General features: G+C 41.3%; 1 protein-coding gene across 1 annotated transcript in view; it reads right to left on the reverse strand.

The window, feature by feature from the left end:
• Nucleotides 1–20,477, reverse strand: part of nrxn1b (neurexin 1b) — a 582,675-nt gene that overhangs the window by 148,813 nt on the left and 413,385 nt on the right. The window lies entirely within an intron of this gene.

A 20,477-nucleotide genomic window follows, 5' to 3' on the forward strand; every position in this document is an offset into this window, starting at 1 on the left:
CAGTTCCTTTAGCACCTTGGTGGACTTGCAGGAGAGCCATGGTGTGCAGGGTGGAGGCAGCTTGTCCAGCGGCACCGTAGGCCTTGGCCGTCAGAGACGACGTAAACCTACAGGCCGTGGATGGGGGCTTTCGGCACCCGCGCCAGGTGGCGGCGCTCTGCAGGCATAGGTGCACCGTGAGTGCCTTTATCCACCGGGGGATTGCCGAATAGCCCTTGGCTGCCCCACCATCGAGGGTAGTGAGGGCGGGGAAGCTGAAAGACCGGGACCGGGCAGTAAACAAGTGCCTCCCACGACCTTGTCAGCTCTTCATGCACTTCCGGGAAGAAAGGAACGGGGACAGGGCGTGGCTTTGAGCAGCGCCGCGAGCTCAGGAAGCAATCATCGAGCCGCGAGTTTTCAGGGAAGAGCGGAGGGTTCCACTCTAGCCGACGCTCGCGGCTGCCCTGGAAAGCAGGTCGTCATCTCCACGTCAGCCTGTGACTGGGCAATCGTCCCCGAAGAGAGGAGCCCAGCTGAGGCTTCCGCGTCCGACTGGATGAGCCCGCTCTCCGATGCTGCGCTCGAGAGCTCATCACTTTCGCGGGCTCCGAATAAGAGGTCGAACTCGCCATGAGACGAGCCGGCGGACTCATCCAGAAGCCCGATCGGGGCAGACGAGCATGCTGGGGAATGGGAGGTCCGCGGGGGGATACCCGGCAGAGGCAGTCCCATTAGGGTCCCCAAATCACCCCCAGTGCTAGCTGCGCTGGCCTCATACTCGTGGGTAAAAGGACCGAGGCGGGTTGCCTCTGGGGTGGCTTGCTTTCTTACGAAATGTCCTCTCAATGAGTACATGACCATCCACGAACGCTGTCTCCACGTGAGCAGTGCCCAGACATGAAAAACAGTGATCATGACCGCCAGAAGGCGAGAGATAACGAGCGCAACCAGGAATAACACACAATCGGAAAGACATCTTTAAAAAGACGTGTCTTTAAAAAGACGTTCAGTGTGTGCCGCTCTTTTAGAGAAATATACTCTTTTAGAGAAATATACTCTTATTTCAGCCGAAGCACCCAGGGGCATTCTCTGCAGTGCACCAGTGCAGAGGAGGGAGAAGCCGCTGAAATGCGCCGTCAGATCCAGCAGAGGTGAATGAACAGTTGTGGGTATTCAGCTCAGTGAGCATGACCTTTCGGCTCCGAAGAGAAAATCTGAATGAGTGGTTGCATACCAGCTCCTTTTATACCCGTATGTCCGGGGGAGTGGCATGCAAATACCACTCGCCAATTTTCATTGGCCTTTTATCAAAAACCAGAGGTGTCTCGGGCTCCCAAGAGTGACCCCTAGTGTCACTACATTGACACAACGTCGAGTGAGTGACAGATAGGGAACTTGATCTACAAACAAACTAATACATTTTACAGAGGAATTCAGTCTACCAGAATCATATCCACCAAAAAAGCCATTTAAATTGGCTCCTTGGTAGCATTTGAATGATTACACGCTACTGAAAACGATGATGTAAAACATGCAGACAGAAGTCATATAGAGGTACACATCTTACAGATGGGACAGGATGTTCCATTAGTCATCTTACAACAAATTTGTGAGTGTATATTTTGCAGCTGTGGTGCTTTTAATGGATGATTTGAGAGATGCAACTTTTTGGAATGTTTAAGCCTGCTGACAATGCACCGCACGTTTGCGTGTAGTTACTATCAGCACTGTAGACTTTGAGAAGTTGTGTCTTCAATCATTCTCATCATATAAAGGATTGATTTTGTAAAGATTCACAGCATTTAACAATAATTTTAAGTTTTAGTCATTATCAAACTTTAAATCACCTGTTGTAAGCAGTGTTTCCGTTATTATGCATAGTCCACAGTTTTATTTGTGAGGTGTTGTGGACAGATTAAAGGACAGTAAATTAGTCTGTTGAAGATTCTTTATGGTGGGCTGTCTGACAGAAGAAATAGTTGGATGGCGTGAACTACATAATAATAATCATACAGTTATGCACTTTTTAAGGAACAACAAGCACTCTGGTTACAATGAAGTGCATAATTCTGTGCCCGGGATGCACATAAGCGGTGTTGTGCCCTATGTTAGTGTGTCTCTTATTATATACAGTACCTCCTATTTGTTGTGTACTTATCAGTTTTCATATTGTAGGGTTGCACTTAGCATCTATATATCCCTAAGAAACATGTCCACTAACACGTTCAATTGTGATATTATCTGATTTGTTGCCTCCGTGAGGTTGCATAATAAGAACATTTGCAAACAATATTAAAAAACTGGTTAACTGGTTAATTTTTCTCAGATGGTAATCTAACCTAGAGGTTTGCACAGGCCTTAAAATGAAACCCGAACCTGACCAGTGCCCGAGACCATGTGACCTGACCCTACCCTACCCGACCAAATGGTATCGTAAAATTTTAAGCCCAAACCTGAAAACGCTCACTCTCTTTATAATTCCTTCTCCAAGCAAGTATTGTTGCAATGAGCTGCATTTTATGTAAGCATTCATAACAGTATTGAAACACAGAGCGGACACACACAAAATCATGTTTTGTGGGAACGGCTCCTAACTCGTCTGTTAGCGTGTCTGTGAGCAAGAGCAAGTGTGCAAACCAAGTTAGGAAGGCTTGTTCATTAATTACAAACCCAAACCCGAACCCGGTTTCTCACATCCCGATGGGCCTGGGTCGGGTTGCAGATCTCTAACCTAACCATGAAAAACTCATACTGTGGCATCCCTACAATCAATAAATTTGCCTTTCAGTCAAAAGAGCTGACCACTATATTGCTGATGGCATTGCCTGTTCTTTTGGTCTATAATGCTTGGCCTGACAAAACTGAATAATAATAATAATAATAATAATAATAAATAAATACAAATAAAAATACAGAAATTGCTCTGAATTGAGCTGAAGAAGTAAAATTTATAATACACTTGTTGATATATTTGTATTGCTGATTTGACATACTATAGGCCTTATCAATTGAAATGCTATTGAAACACCCTTTACAAACAGTTTTGGAGATTTTGGTCTCATTTAAGTAGATCAAGTAGGAGCTGTATTTGCATGAGTAGAAAATACTGAAGCTTATTTGTGTAGAAAATACTATAGCATCTGAACTCTATGAGAGCAATATTCTCTAGCAAGACCCACTTTTATTAAATCATAATCATTCATCAGACTCAATCTCTAGTGCCCATTCAAATATGACATGAGCAAACACTGCCTATTGACAACAAAACCATGTTCACTTGCTCCTTTCACTCTAGTATTAAAAGTGTCCATAACGACTCACACAGGAACATCAACTAGAGTGTCAAAAAAAGGTAAATCAAGGTAAGACAAACAAAGTGCTTCAAAAAGATATATTTGGCTCCTGTTACAGGTCTTAATTCAGTATGTACTATGTATGTAATCATGTTATTTGTTATGACAAACTGTGGATCTGTGAACACAGTGATTCAAGGTTTCAGACAGCAGTGGCCATTTCAATGCTCCTGTGTTCTGCATACTGATTTTACACTTCTTAGAGAGTGCCTGCATTGTACGCAAGCAACAGCGAGAGAAATTAAATTTAGAGTATGAAGTCCCTTGCACCTATACATGTAACGGGAATACGTATTTAAAATACAAAATATAAGTAACTGTATTCCACTACAGTTACAATTTAAATCATTGGTATTTAGAATACAGTTACATTCAAAAAGTATTTAGATTACTGAACAGATTACTTTGCATTTTATTGTCATTTGTTTCATTTAATATTTAGTCCTTCAGATGGAAAACATTTATACATAGAAATAATGCGATCCAAAGTGCATTTGAACAGCGGTGAAACACTTTATTATGATGTGTTACATTCATACGAGCAGACAGAGAAGTAAGTTTGGAGCAGAAGAAATAGAAATAAACCTTGTGTAAATTGTCAGCTTTACGCTAAGCTAAAATGCTATTTCTATTGTTCTTTTAGATCGGATTCATGCTGAAAAGCCGCTTAAAAGTAGGTTTTTTTCTTTCTCTCTCGTAAATGTAAATGCCAACATCATCATATATGTCGAAAGGACTGAAGCCTGTCAACCAAAACATGAGCTCATTGATGTCATTAAATATCAGTCTGCTTTTTTATTCCATCAGTTACTCCCGGTCGGAGGCTGCCGTATATATTTAGTTTATACGTAGGGTTATGCCCTTCATAAATGTAATGGTGCAATGCTCAAATATTTAGTAGAGCGTAAATTGTGATTTAGTGCCCATTTACACTACAACTAGGCTAAGTTGTAACATACGTATAGCTGGTGCAACCGGCCCCTGATGTTTATTTAGCTATTTATTTTATTGTAATTTATTATTTATTTAAATGGTCAGCCATTGACTGATACTAAACAATACTGATGTTTATTTAGCTATTTATTTTATTTTTTATTTATTCTTTATTTTAATGGTCAGCCATTGACTGATACTAAACAGTACTGATGTTTATTTAGCTATTTATTTTATTTTATTTAATTCTTTATTTTAATGGTCAGCCATTGACTGATACTAAACAGTACTGATGTTTATTTAGCTATTTATTTTATTTTATTTCATTCTTTATTTTAATGGTCAGTCATTGACTGATACTAAACAGTCCTGATGTTTATTTAGCTATTTATTTTATTTGAATTTATTCTTTATTTTAATGGTCAGCATTTGACTAATACTAAACAGTACTGATGTTTATTTAGCTATTTATTGTATTTTTATTCTTTATTTAAATGGTCAGCAATTGACTTATACTAAACATACAATACTGATGTTAATTAAGCTATTTATTTTAATTTTTATTTATTCTTTATTTTAATAGTGGGCAATTGACTTATACTAAACATACAGCACTGATTTTTATTTAGCTATTTATTGTATTTTTATTTATTCTTTATTTAAATGGTCAGCAATTGACTGATGCTAAACATACAGTACTGATTTTTATTTTATTTATTTTATTTATTCTTTATTTAAACTTATACTAACAGTACTGATGTTTATTAAGCTATTTATTGTATTTTTATTTATTCTTTATTTTCTCAGTGTTCATTTCTAGAATTTGTTGACAATGTATAATAATAATGTCAAATGTTCTTTGATAAAAATATTTGTTTAAGAAAGCAGCCTTCTAAGTACCTTTGCATAGTCAAATCGGTGCAAAATCGGTCCACAATCCACATAGAAAAGGTCTGTTTTCATTCCAGCTCAAAAATTTAGCTGTATCGGTCACCATATCGGAAATCGGTGAATTTTCCCTCTCTAAAATCGGTATCAGTCTCAAAAATCCCATATCAAATCAAATCAAATCAAATCACTTTATTGTCACACAGCCATATACACAAGTGCAATGGTGTGTGAAATTCCTGGGTGCAGTTCCGATCAACATAGCAGTCGTGACAGTGATGAGACAGTACCAATTTACAATAACATCAAATTAACACAGCACAATTTAAACATCTGATATACACATAATTACACTCAACAATATACAAATAATAACATACACTGTACAGTAAACAATACGCACTATATAGATACACATTATTCAATAAAAATAAAAAATATATAAAAAAGTATATATAGTATATATAGAATGTACAGTATTGTACTGTATTGACATTCAGGCTGTCGGTTGATAGTCAGTTGTTAAGAGAGAATATAATATAATAATAATATAATTTATGACAGTCCGGTGTGAGATATAAGAGTAAGGGTAATAAAGTGCAGTGCTGATGAATTTTGATCGTGGGAGATAAAGAGTTCAGAAGTCTGATTGCTTGGGGGAAGAAGCTGTCATGGAGTCGGCTGGTGCGGGTCCTGATGCTGCGATACCGCCTACCTGATGGTAGCAGTGAGAACAGCCCATGGCTTGGGTGGCTGGAGTCTCTGATGATCCTCCCAGCTTTTTTCACACACTGCCTTGTATCTATTTCCTGGAGGGAGGGAACCTCACCTCCAATGATGTGTCTGGCAGTTCGCACCACCCTTTGCAGTGCTTTGCGATTGTAAGCGGTGCTATTGCCATACCAGGCAGAGATGCAGCCAGTCAGGATGCTCTCTACAGTGCAGGTGTAGAACCGTGTGAGGATGTGGTGGTTCATTCCAAACTTCCTCAGCTGTCTCAGGAAGAACAGGCGCTGATGAGCCTTCTTCACAACGACTTCAGTGTGGATGGACCATGTAAGTTCCTCAGTGATGTGGACACCCAGGAACTTGAAGCTGCTGACTCTCTCCACTGGTGCTCCATTGATGGTGATGGGACTGTGTTCTCTGTCTTTTCTTCTGAAGTCCACCACAAGCTCCTTTGTCTTACTGACGTTGAGGGAGAGGTTGTGCTCCTGACACCAGTGTGTCAGGGTGTGCACCTCCTCTCTGTAGGCTGTTTCATCATTGTCAGTGATCAGACCTACCACCGTCGTGTCATCAGCAGACTTAATGATGGCATTGGAGCTATGTGTTGCCACACAGTCATGTGTGTACAAGGAATACAGTAATGGGCTGAGAACACAGCCCTGCGAGGCTCCAGTGTTGAGGGTCAGTGATGAGGAGATGTTGCTGCCTATTCTAACCACCTGGCGTCTGCTTGACAGGAAGTCCAGGATCCAGCTGCACAGCAAGCTGTTTAAGCCCAGAGCCTGGAGTTTCTCATCTAGCTTGGAGGGCACTATGGTGTTGAATGCTGAGCTGTAGTCTACAAACAGCATTCTCACATAAGTGTTCTTTTTTTCCAGGTGGGAGAGAGCAGTGTGTATTGTAGATGCAATGGCATCATCAGTGGAGCGGTTGTTGCGGTAAGCAAACTGCAACGGGTCTAGAGAGAGAGGCAGCACAGAGCAGATGTAATCTCTGATTAGTCTCTCAAAGCATTTGCTGATGATGGGGGTCAGAGCAACAGGACGCCAGTCATTTAAGCAAGTTATTTTTGATTGCTTTGGAACAGGCACAATGGTGGATGTTTTAAAGCATGTGGGGACTACAGACAAAGAGAGGGAAAGGTTGAAAATGTCTGTAAAATCACCAGCCAGCTGGTTCGCGCACGCTCTGATGACACAGCCCGGAATGCCGTATGGGCCCGCGGCTTTGTGGATATTCACCCATCGGAAGGATCGGGTTACATCCGCTACAGAGACGGAGAGTGAACTAACCTCTGTATCTTCAGCCGTGAGAGCTCTCTCCGCGAGGGCGGTGTTATTTCCCTCAAAACAAGCATAAAAAGTATTTAGCTCATCCGGGAGAGATGCGCAGTGTTCATGGCGGAGTTTGTATTCCCTTTAAAGTCCGTGATGATGTTAATTCCCTGCCACATGCTTCTAGAGTTGGTGGTGTTAAACTGTCCTTCAATCTTGCTCCTGTACCAGCGTTTTGCGGTTCTGATTTTTCGGAGGGCATAACTGGCTTGTTTATGCTCCTCCGCGTTCCCGGAATTAAAAGCGGAGGTCCGCACATTAAGTGCCGCACAAACATCATTATTTATCCATGGTTTCTGATTTGGATAGATCCGTATTGTTCTGGTCAGAACCACATCCTCCACACACTTTTTGATGAAACACATTACGCTATCAGCGTAAAGCTCGATGTCGTCATCAGAGGCGGACCGGAACATCTCCCAGTCCGTGTGATCAAAACAGTCTTGTAGCGTAGAGTCTGATTGGTCCAACCAGCACTGGATCGTTCTGAGGGTGGGTGCTTCCTGTTTCAGTTTCTGCCTGTAAGCGGACAGAAGCAGAATGGAAGAGTGGTCCGATTTGCCAAATGGTGGGCGGGGGAGGGATTTGTAGCCATCCCGGAACGGAGAGTAGCAATGGTCCAAAACCCGGTCCCCTCGTGTGTTGAAACTAATGTGCTGGTGGTATTTTGGTGCGACTGATTTTAAACTGGCTTTATTAAAGTCCCCGGTCACAATGAACGTGGCCTCAGGGTGCGCAGTTTCCTGCTCACTTATACTCCCATACAGTTCCTTGAGTGCCCGGTCTGTGTCGGCTTGTGGGGGGATGTACACAGCTGTGATAATGACTGCTGTGAATTCCCTCGGTAGCCAGAATGGTCGACACAGAAGCATAAGAAATTCCAGATCAGGAGAGCAGAAAGACTTGATAGAATGTACATTCCTCTGATCACACCAGGATTTGTTGATCATAAAACATACTCCAACACCTCTACTTTTACCTGAGAGGTCTTTCGCTCTGTCCGCTCGGTGCACGGAGAACCCCGCGGGTTCAATGGCTGAGTCTGGAATCTCCGCAGACATCCAAGTTTCCGTAAGGCAGATAATCCAGCAGTTCCTTGTATCTCATTGGAAAGAGATCCGCGCTTTCAGCTCGCAGAGCTTGTTATCCAGAGACTGAACATTTGCCAGTAGAATACTGGGTAGCGGGGGTCGATTTGCGTGGCATCTTACTCTGATGAGAACGCCGGCTCTGTTTCCCCTTTTCCTTTTGCGTTTCCGCGGCCGTGCTGCCCAGACAAAGAGCTCCACTGCTGTGTTTGTTAACAGCGGGTCGGCATTGAGAAATTTGAAGTCCGGTTTACGGTGTGAAATTGCTGAACCAATGTCCAAAAGTGTTTGTCTGTCGTAGACAATAAGGCAGACAACATCCAAGACAAAAAACATAAGAATTGTGAACAAAACAAACAAAACACTACTGTGTTGTGTCGGAGCTCGCAACGCAGCAGCCATACTCGGCGCCATCTTAAGCAACAATATCGGTTGGGCTCTAATATTTACAGCACATTTTACACATTTACACTCAAACAGATATTTGCAAGCACAAGCTTCGTTGATGATAATGAGGCAGCATAAACCCTAGTTAAAATATAAGCTAAACATTCATATTATTTTTATATCATATTGCATATCATATTTATATCATACAGCATACAATTTCAATACCTGCTTTAACCGAAACAACATTTAAATGAAACTAGATTCTGACTGATATGGGATTTTTGAGACCGATACCGATTTTAGAGAGGGAAAACTCACCGATTACCGATATGGTGACAGATATATTAAATTTTTGAGTTGGAATGAAAACAGTATTTAATACTGCCAAGTCAAGATAAACAGCGGCAGCGGTGTTACACCGTATTCTGCTATACAAGTTCAGGGGAAACTTTCAACGGTGGAAAACCGGACTTCTAAATATTACATTTTATAAATGCAATGACTGGAATTGTTCAGTTGTAGGGGGTACCAAACTGTGAATCCTGAACAAAACAGTTTGGTGAATACATGTTTACTCATTAGCTTCCTCTCAGCTGAAAACATGAGTGACATGAGTGACATGGTTGTCAGGGACAAGGTTAATGTTATATTAGTTATACTGAAAAGGGAAAATGATGGGGTCATTTTTTTATTAAGTTTCCAGTATGTATTTCACAAACTAGTTAACTTACCGAGACACAGCTCTACTCCACCCCGTCTGCAGAGCCATCGTCAGCTCAGCTCTGTAAACAATGGAGTCGGAGCACGCTCTGCTGGACAAACTACGCTATGACACTAATTCTAAAGCATTGTTTTCTGCATTAATATGTTCTGAATAAAAGTTTTCATATCGGCGCATATCGGTAAAATATACACCGATACCGATAATATCGGCTGACCGATATATCGGTCGGGCACTAAATGTAACTAAAACTTGCCTATTCGGACACATTTCAAATTTCAATACTTTGAATACTGGCTGGCAAGTCTGGAAATAGTCCAACTAGTAAAATATGTACGTTTATATAAAATAGCATGTCAACTAATGTAAGTAAAGATTTACTCATCCGAGATTGTATCTTCGGCTGGATCAAGTCGCTCTTCAAAATGCATATGTTCATCGTCGGAGTCCTGCTCTTCTTCTGAGGAAAATGTGAACTCTTCGTCACTTCATGCTTTTTAAGGCACTGTGGGGGGTGTTTACCCTTTGCATAGATCGTCTCAATACATTACCGTATGAATAGCGCCCTCTGCGCGTGGGTGGGATCACATTAGCGATAATTAGCTGAGCCAGGAGAAACTGTACATCTCTTTAGTTTCATACAGATTACATTGCAGGAGAATATTTGTTTTAAATTTGAATTGTTTTATTTAAAAGTAGACATTTTAAGCTTTCTTTAGACATGTTTGTCTGATAAGTATTCACTGAGTTTCAGTTCATTTTTGTGACGTGTTTCAGAAAGATGCTCACGGAGACAGAGACGGCTGAAAGTGCACCCTGTTTATTTACTTTATTTTACAAAAGCACAAGGTTTTGTTGTTATTGTGAGTGTACACAAATAAAAGTAGACCCTTTATAGTCTCTAATGATGTCTTACATTTATCTGTATGCCCAAAAATGATGGAGTATTTTAAGTTGTTTCCGCTGTTATGAGGAAATAATCCAGCCTCAGACCCCTGAGGCTTAATGGGGGCCTTTAGCCCCTGCAACAGGGGGTCTTTTTTACCCCAAATACTATCCTTTCACTTTATTGGACTGTTATTAATTTTTTATAATTTTTATACAATATCCTTGAACAAAATTGAAAATGACAAATAAGTATTTTGTTTCAAAATAAATGTGACAATTTGCAGGATATTCATTAGCTGTCAGAGTTCAGCTAATTATGTTGGTTGTGTTATTTTTGTCTTTGTGGCTGAGCTATGACATCCCTGTTTAATATTTTGTCTAGTCTATGAGAGAATGCATGGCTCACCCTTTTGGCTTTGTCATGCATTCTCTTGACATGTTGGTTAGTGTCAGTTGTTTTGTGTTTGTCTCTCACAACCTCTGGCGCGCCTCGCATTGTGCTCGCTTTGCGCTGCGCGTCCAGTTCACAATCCGATTTCATGTTGTGCTGGGGTTTGGCTGCTTCGGTCTTGGTGCCTGTTTATTTGTGGCCGAACCCTCGCACAAATGTCCCCATCTTGTCTGTCATTTGGCATGAGTAAGTGTTGCCTTTGTCTCTGGTGAAACGCGCTCATGTCATTCGGGTGTTTGTTAACCTGTTTAATTTATCTCCCTTTATTAGCTCCCCTTGTATGCTGTCCTGTGCTGAATTGTTTCACTTCATTCGTTTGCTCCTGTCATTGTGTATCCGTGTTTGCTGTCTGCCTTTCCTCTTAGTTTATTCTAGTTTTGTTTTGTTTTCTCCATCAAGAGAGTTTTGGTTTTGTATGTTTTCTGTTTTATTCAATAAAAGCTCATTGATGCCTATCTGCGATTGGGTCCTTCCTTCAAACAACCCAATCCATGACAGAAGCTGCATAAATTAGTAACATTTAAAAAAATATTAAATATCAGATAAAATTACCTAAAAAAAAAAAAAAACCTTTAATCCTTTTATCCCCGTGGGTCTTTAACCCTGTTGTACCCTATGTATTTACAATGATTTATAAATAATGAATTAACTATATGACTACTTGGTATAAAGTATTTGAAAAGCATTAGTTTAAAGTTACTACAATTACTTAAAATTTCATTCTATATTATACAATTACTTTTCTCTCTGTGAACTGTTGGCCTTTGCACCTCTGCACCTTCTGGGCATTTTTGCAGTTTTGCAGCATTTTGTGTGTTATATTTTGGAATGTTTACATTGTTGTCTCCTGAAGAATAGTTTGGGCTACTCCTCTCTTTGTTGTTTTGATTAAAAACTTGGATAGATCTGCTAAATTAATACATGTAAATGACTGAAATAGCATAATATCTGACAGAGATGTGTTTTGCTCCAGCAGTGACATCAGGATGTCATTTTTATAATATTCGTAAATTCCAAAGCAAAATGATATTTAACTACATTGCATGTTCATCACAATAGACATTGCTTGTAAATGATAACATCATTTCATCGAATGTGCTCCAATCCAGTGTCATGCTTTCAGCCATTACGCAGTTCCATTAATGAGATTGTAAAGGCATTATGAATATATTATTACATTATACCTGCCACCATCTGTTTGTAGACGGCACAAAATATGATTCAATGGTTTAACAGGGATTCAGAGTTATAATCGACCTTAGTGGATTAATGAGAAGACCCCAAATGGTTTGATGAATGCAATTTCCTGTCCTGTGTCGACATGGACATGGCTCGTAATTTTTTAAGAAATAGCAAATAACTCTTAGTTTATGTCACAATCCACACAAAAAAACATGATTTGCTATATGCTATTGCTAGTCAGTGGCAGGTGGGATTAGTGGGAGGGATATTTTCATTCTAGAGAGCATATTACAAAAATGTTTATTTGCCTTCAAACAAGATGGTTCATCAATATTTTTGGTTCATGTGGTCCACTGTAAATTTTAAATGTATATCTGTTAAAAGTTGATCTGGTTAACTTTCAGGAGTACACTAATGTTATGGGAACCAGCTGGTACATGATAGCTGTGCGGTATGTATAAACCTCACTCCCCTGACCTCAAGAGGCGCACTAGTGACTGAAACTAGAGGCTGTAGCCTTTAGCCTCCCATGCCGGCTGACGTCGGTTCAAATCCCGCTTGGAGTGGGTTGAGCAGGACCAGTTACAGAGCTGTCGTGACCTGGATGGGAGTGAGGTTTAGGGAGGTGAGTGCAACGGGAGCCAGCTGGTATGTGATGGCTGTGCAATATGTGTAAACCTCACTTCCCTGGCCTAAAGAGGTGCACTAAAGGCTACAGCCTCTAGCGTCAGTCGCTAGTCTCCTCATTAGGATGCCTGGCTCCCATGCTGGCTGACGCTGGTTCGAATCCCGCTCGGAGTGGGTTGAGAAGGACCGGTTACTCTACAGTGGTTCCCAACCCTGTTCCTGGAGGCCCCACAACACTGCACATTTTGTATACCTCCCTTATCTGACGCACCCAGTTCAGGTCGTGGAACCTCTACTAATGAGCTAATGAGTTGAATCAGGTGTGTTTGATTAGGGAGATAACCAAAATATGTAGTGCTGGGGGGGCCTCCAGGAACAGAACTTGGAACCACTGCACTAGCATATACTGTAGATAAGAATGTACATTCTAAAAGCTGACAGACATGGATAATCATAAAAAAGACATGCTTAATTCAAAACCTGCCCTCAAAATACAAGATCATAAACACAAAAAAAAAAAAAAACAAAAAAAAAAAAACTGTGTCATTCTACAAAATGGGTGCCATTTGTGACCTTTAGTCAAAATTGACTTTAATAATGAATAGCTGAAAATTTTACTATTTGTTGTTTTTATTTTTTTCTAAACTCATCAAAGTGAAACCTTTTTTTTTTTTTATCAAAATCTTACACTATGTCAATAGGGGACTATCTATACAATTTTGTATAGTAAACGCATGAAATACCAGAATTAAATACTCTTTCTAGCATGCATCTTAATGTTTCATAACCTTGAGCACAAGGTTTGGCAAAAACAAGCACCAGGCCTCGTGCCAGCACCATTCATTGTGTTGTGTCCTTACAGGCCATCAGATGAAGAAGGTAATGTTGCGCTCTGCAGTCATCTATTTGCACCATATGTTGCTACTCCCTCCATCTATAACACTCAAAAAGATGCCAATTTATTCTGCTGTAAGGACATGTGACCCTTGGCATAAGGGTGTGGCAGACAAGTCCTACAGATGTGCACAACCTGAAAATAATACAAACAACTTCCATAAAAACCACAACCAAAGTAGGCACGCACGCACGCACACGCACACACACACACACACACACAGAGAGAGAGAGAGAGAGAAGTACACACATGAGAGCCATAAAACCATCCGTCTCGCTGAAATAAATCAACCCATATTCCAGTGGCAGCTGGTGATTTTCAAGAGTGGGGAAGCACAGATCACTCAATGATACTGAGGTCTTTTTTTATTATCAATCCTATTTTGGTGTCTGGATCTACAATGCTGCTCCCAAAAGCTGCTTCTGAAACTTCTACTCAAGCAGTGGAATTACCTAAAGGACATAATTTATCAAGCTCAGAGCTGTATTTGAAAGAATTAAAAATAGCAATCAGGCAAAAAAAAAAAAAGAAAATAAATAAAAAAAAAAAAAATAATATATAAAAGTTTAAATAGGTAGGTACAACTAGTATTGATGCTGACTACCACCCCTGGAGTCACGAGTTTGAATCCAGGGCGTGCTGAGTGACTGCAGCCAAGTCTCCTAAGCAACCAAATTGGCCTGGTTGCTAGGGAGGGTAGAGTCACATGGCGTAACCTCCTTATGTTCGCAATTAGGGGTTCTCACTCTCAATGGGGCACATGGTAAATTGTGTGTGGATCGCGGAGAGTAGCATGAGCTTCCACATGCTGGGAATCTCCGAAGTGTCATGCACAGTGAGCCACGTGATAAGATGCACGGATTGACAGTCTCAGAAGTGGAGGCAACTGGGTCTTGTCCTCCGGATTGAGGTGAGTAACCGCACCACCACGAGGGCCTACTAAGTAGTGGGAATTGGGCATTCCAAATTGGGAGAAAAGGAGATAAAAAAATAAAAATAAAAAAAAGTTTCATTAAATGTGTAACAACAGATAGCAAATAACTGCATCTATATCTGATTCTCCAGCCTGCCGAACACACTGCGTTCCACAGCAAAGTGCTATTATATGTTAAAAGCTATCAATCAGGTACATCACATTTCTATTTTCAAATTATATACAGTTATATACTGTGACGAGGAGGAGGCCAATTGGGTTAATCAGCCGAGAAGAGGGATAAGTGCAGTGGAACGTGGCAGTTCGGGAGAGAGAGAGCCACATGCAGCTGCCTTGTGTGTGTTTGTGTTGTGTGTTTTTGTTACACTGAAAAGTGCTGACAATAAAGTGTCTTATGTTGGATGTTTGACCGGTTCCCGCCTCCTTCAGAGAGTCTACTTCCTTACACTGGTGCTAAAACCCAGGACTTTGAAGGACAACCCCCCTGTCCTGGAGACCTCGCTGCTCCCTCAAGAACGCGACGCCAAGTATATATGACCTGGTGGTTCTGAAGCGGCTCATCAGCAGGCTACCGAAAGGGATGGCTGAGCGAGTCCAGTGCCATCGCCTGGCATCGCTGACGGTGGTGTTCCAGCTGGCTGAGGAATGGGTGGGCGGCGTATTCGGGAGCTGATGAGTTTTTTTTTTCCTCTCTCTCTCTCTCTCTCTCGCTCACCCCGGGAACCGGCTGAACCATCAAAATAATGTTTAATGCAAACAAAAATACACACAACACAAACACACACATGGCAGCTGCATGTGGCACTCTCTCTCTCCCGAGCTGCCACGTTCCACTGCACTTATCCCTCTCCTCGGCTGATTAGCACAATTTGGGGGCGGCCGTGCGTAGTCACTGCCCGGCCCCGCCCTCCTCTTCGTCACATATAAACTCAGCAACAAAAGAAACGTCCTCTCACTTTCAACTGCTTTTATTTTCAGCAAACTTAATATGTGTAAATATTTGTATGAACATAAAAAGATTCAACAACTAAGACATAAATTGAACAAGTTTCACAGACATGTGACTAATAGAAATGGAATAATGTGTCCCTGAACAAAGTGGGGGCCAAAATTAAAAGTAACAGTCAGTATCTGGTGTGGCCACCATCTGCATTAAGTACTGCAGTGTATCTCCACCTCATGGACTGCACCAGATTTGCCAGTTCTTGCTGTGAGATGTTAACCCACACTTCCACCAAGGCACTTGTAAGTTCCCAGACATTTCTGGGGGGAATGGCCCTATCCCTCACTCTCCAACAGGTCCCAGACATGCTCAATGGGATTGAGATTCAGGCTCTTTGCTGGCCATCGCAGAACACTGAATATATATTATATATATATATATATATATATATATATATATATATTTTTTTTTTTTTTTTTTTTTTGGGCAAAATGTCATAGGTTATTAGAATATGTATTAATTATGAACTATAATTTAAAATATAATAATATCATCATATCGTAATCATTTAAGCACAGAGCGCGAGTGAACCGATAATTTTCTGTACTTTAATACAAGTTATTACACAAAATAAAACATCAATGGACATGGGCATATTGAAAGATACAGTACAACTTACATTAACGTATCGTCTCTCATGTAATCTGTGTGCGAACAAGCTTGCTAACAACCTGTCACCTAACATTATGTTTTGGACCCTGTTGACTTTAATTGTATGGACCTACAGATCTGAGATATTCTTCTAAAAATCTAACGTTTGTGTACAGTAGAAGAAGAAAGTCATACACAACTGGGATGGCATGAGGGTGAGTAAAAGATGAGAACATTTTCATTTTTGGCTGAACTATTCCTTTAAGTATAAATGGGACAAATGTGGACAGATGTTTTTGTGCTTTCTTTTTCTTATTTGACTTTTTTGTGCTTTATTATAATGCAGTAACCTGAAATCAGAATCCTCACCACAAAATCTGAACGCAAGTGGTGATGTGCCTTGCTTGTCCACTTGTGAAATAATATACATTATTTGTACACATATTAAACATGTCATGGCCACATTTCTGATTACATCTTATGGGAAGTCGTGCAGTGTAAATGAAATGCCACTGCCACATTTGGCTGTATCAATTCTGCAACAGCAAACGCTCATTAATTTTTTAACGGCGACACTGCAAAGACTGCATTCAAAACTTTTCAATATGCAGCTATTATATTGAAATATGTCTCCATTGAAATGTTACAGATATTGAGAAGCAATATTGAGATACTGAGCTTCAGACTTCATTAGATGTGTAGCTCCACACATTACACAAAGACAAGCCACTGTGTAATGACCACATAGTGATGGACATATGGATTTACATAACATTCGAGAAATTCACGAAACAGTTGCACCACTTTTGCGCGTGGTTTTTCCAGCTCAAATACCAGCGTCTTATTCACTGACTACTCGCAATCAATTTGAGCATGTGCAATCAGTGCTGAAATTGCTATGTGTCTTGAGTATTTAAATGAAGTCACCGTCATTACTTTCCACACAAACACACCACCTTTCCATGTAAATTAGACTCATTGTTGATTGCGCTTCATTCAAAATAATTTCCAACCGCAATTTACATTGTGCTGTTATTGCCAAATGAAACCAGGTGGTAAAGCAAATTTTGTTTAAAAGGGATGTTTGCATACATTTTGTATCGATCATATCAGCAGTAATTCATTAAATAATGATTAAATGATGGAGAAGATAGTTATAATCTGTGAATATATCCAGGTATCAATATTGCAGATATTGCTGGGCAATATGATCCGCTGCTATTTTCAGCTCTCACAGCTCTGCACAGTATGTGAGCGTTACACATGAACAGCATCTCAGGAGCAGATGCTTGATCGTCCGGTTTGCTTATAACATGCCTCGATAATGGCACCGAGCAAGGAGCACTTCATCAGGTTTTTAATAAGAGGTTTATTAAACTATTGTGAACAAGGCTACATACACACACTTAATTGAGTGTTCCATCAAAATAAAGCTAGTGTATATTAAAGTTAAGAAGGCATAACCAGGCTTGGGGAGTAACGGAATATTTTTAACTGCGTTACGCAATCAAGATACAAAAAATGTGTAACTGTTATCAGTAACAGTTACATAAAAACTCAACGTATTCAGATTACAGTTACATTTGGTAAAAATTGGGATTACTAGCAGGATTACAATTTTCAAAATAAACAAAAGATCATCCTGACATAAAATGATAAAGACAGCTGCTTGCTTTATAGTGTTACAGATATGATCAGATGTGCACTGGAGATCTCATCTGGTTCCCTATCTGTCACCTCATACCCATAGGTAGAAGGACCGAGGCGGGGAGCCGCTGGGGTGGCTTGCTTTCTTATGAAAGCAAGCCGCGACTGCAACGTTGCCATGGTCATGTTCTCGCAGTGAGAACATGAACCATCCACGAATGCTGTCTCCGTGTGGGTCACGCCCAGACATGAAAGACAGCGATCGTGACTATCTGAAGTTGAGAGGTAACGACCGCAACCAGGAATAACACACAAACGGAAAGGCATCTTTAAAAAGATGCATCTTTAAAAAGACGTTCTGTGTGTGCCGCTCTTTTAGAGAAATATACTCTTTTAGGAAAATACACTCTCTTTTTTTTTGCTGAAGCGCCCAGGGGCGTTCTCTGCAGTACACCAGTGCAGAGGAGGGAGAAGCCGCTGAAATGTGGTGTCAGATCCAGCAGAGGTGAATGAACAGTCAGCTCAGTAAACATCGACCGTTCGGCTCCGAAGAGAAAATCTGAATGAGTCCTTTTATACCTGTATGTCCAGGGGAGTGGCATGCAAATACTGCTTGCCAATTTTCATTGGCCTTTTATCAAAGATCAGAGGTGTCTCGGGCTCCCAAGAGTGACCCCTAGTGTCACTACATCAAATCAAATCAAATCAAATCACTTTACTGTCACACAGCCATATACACAAGTGCAATGGTGTGTGAAATTCTTGGGTGCAGTTCCGATCAACATAGCAGTCGTGACAGTGATGAGACATATACCAATTTACAATAACATCAAATAAACACAGCACAATTTAAACATCTGTTATACACATAATTACACTCAACAATATACAAATAATAACATACACTGTACAGTATACAATATGCACTATATAGATACACATTATTCAATAAAAATTAAAAATAAAAATATATAAAAAAAAGTATATATATAGTAGTATAGTATATAGAATGCACAGTATTGTACTGTATTGACATTCAGGCTATCGGTTGATAGTCAGTTGTTAAGAGAGAACATAAAATAATAATAATAATATAATTTATGACAGTCCGGTGTGAGATATAAGAGTAAGGGTAATAAAGTGCAGTGCTGATGTATTTTGATCGTGGGAGATCAAGAGTTCAGAAGTCTGATTGCTTGGGGGAAGAAGCTATCATGGAGTAGGCTGGTGCGGGTCCTGATGCTGCGATACCGCCTACCTGATGGTAGCAGTGAGAACAGCCCGTGGCTCGGGTGGCTGGAGTCTCTGATGATCCTCCGAGCTTTTTTCACACACCGCCTTGTATATATTTCCTGGAGGGAGGGAAGCTCACCTCCGATGATGTGTCTGGCAGTTCGCACCACCAGACACATCACCTCCGATGATGTGTCTGGCAGTTCGCACCACCCTTTGGAGTGCTTTGTGGTTGTGGGCGGTGCTATTGCCATACCAGGCGGAGATACAGCCAGTCAGGATGCTCTCCACAGTGCAGGTGTAGAACCATGTGAGGATGTGGCGGTTCATTCCAAACTTCCTCAGCCGTCTCAGGAAGAAGAGGCGCTGATGAGCCTTCTTCACAACGACTTCAGTGTGGACGGACCATGTGAGTTCCTCAGTGATATGGACACCCAGGAACTTGAAGCTGCTGACTCTCTCCACTGGTGCTCCATTGATGGTGATGGGACTGTGTTCTCTGTCTTTTCTGCTGAAGTCCACCACAAGCTCCTTTGTCTTACTGACGTTGAGGGAGAGGTTGTGCTCCTGACACCAGTGTGTCAGGGTGTGCACCTCCTCTCTGTAGGCTGTTTCATCATTGTCAGTGATCAGACCTACCACCGTCGTGTCATCAGCAAACTTAATGATGGCATTGGAGCTATGTGTTGCCACACAGTCATGTGTGTACAAGGAATACAGTAGTGGGCTGAGAACACAGCCCTGTGGGGCTCCAGTGTTGAGGGTTAGTGATGAGGAGATGTTGCTGCCTATTCTAACCACCTGGCGTCTGCTTGACAGGAACTCCAGGATCCAGCTGCACAGCGAGCTGTTTAAGCCCAGAGCCCGGAGTTTCTCATCTAGCTTGGAGGGCATTATGGTGTTGAATGCTGAGCTGTAGTCTACAAACAGCATTCTCACATAAGTGTTCTTTTTTTGCAGGTGGGAGAGAGCAGTGTGTATTGTAGATGCAATGGCATCATCAGTGGAGCGGTTGTTGCTGTAAGCAAACTGCAATGGTCTAGAGAGAGAGGCAGCACAGAGCAGATGTAATCTCTGATTAGTCTCTCAAAGCATTTGCTGATGATGGGGGTCAGAGCAACAGGACACCAGTCATTTCAGCAAGTTATTTTTGATTGCTTTGGAACAGGCACAATGGTGGATGTTTTAAAGCATGTGGGGACTACAGACAAAGAGAGGGAAAGGTTGAAAATGTCCATAAAAACACCAGCCAGTTGGTTCACGCACGCTCTGATACGGCCCGGAATGCCGTCTGGGCCCGCGGTTTTGCAGATATTCACCCGTCGGAAGGATCGGGTTACATCCGCTACAGAGACGGAGAGTGAACTAACCTCTGAAGCTTCAGCCGCGAGAGCTCTCTCCGCCAGGGCGGTGTTATTTCCCTCGAAACGAGCATAAAAAGTATTTAGCTCATCCGGTAGAGAGGCAGCGGTGTTCATGGCAGAGTTTTTATTCCCTTTAAAGTCCGTGATGATGTTAATTCCCTGCCACATGCTTCTAGAGTTGGTGGTGTTAAACTGTCCTTCAATCTTGCTCCTGTACTGGCGTTTTGCGGTTCTGATAGTTTTT

The sequence above is a fragment of the Myxocyprinus asiaticus genome, chromosome 23 (assembly GCF_019703515.2).
Source record: "Myxocyprinus asiaticus isolate MX2 ecotype Aquarium Trade chromosome 23, UBuf_Myxa_2, whole genome shotgun sequence".
In the NCBI taxonomy this organism is placed as follows: domain Eukaryota; kingdom Metazoa; phylum Chordata; class Actinopteri; order Cypriniformes; family Catostomidae; genus Myxocyprinus; species Myxocyprinus asiaticus.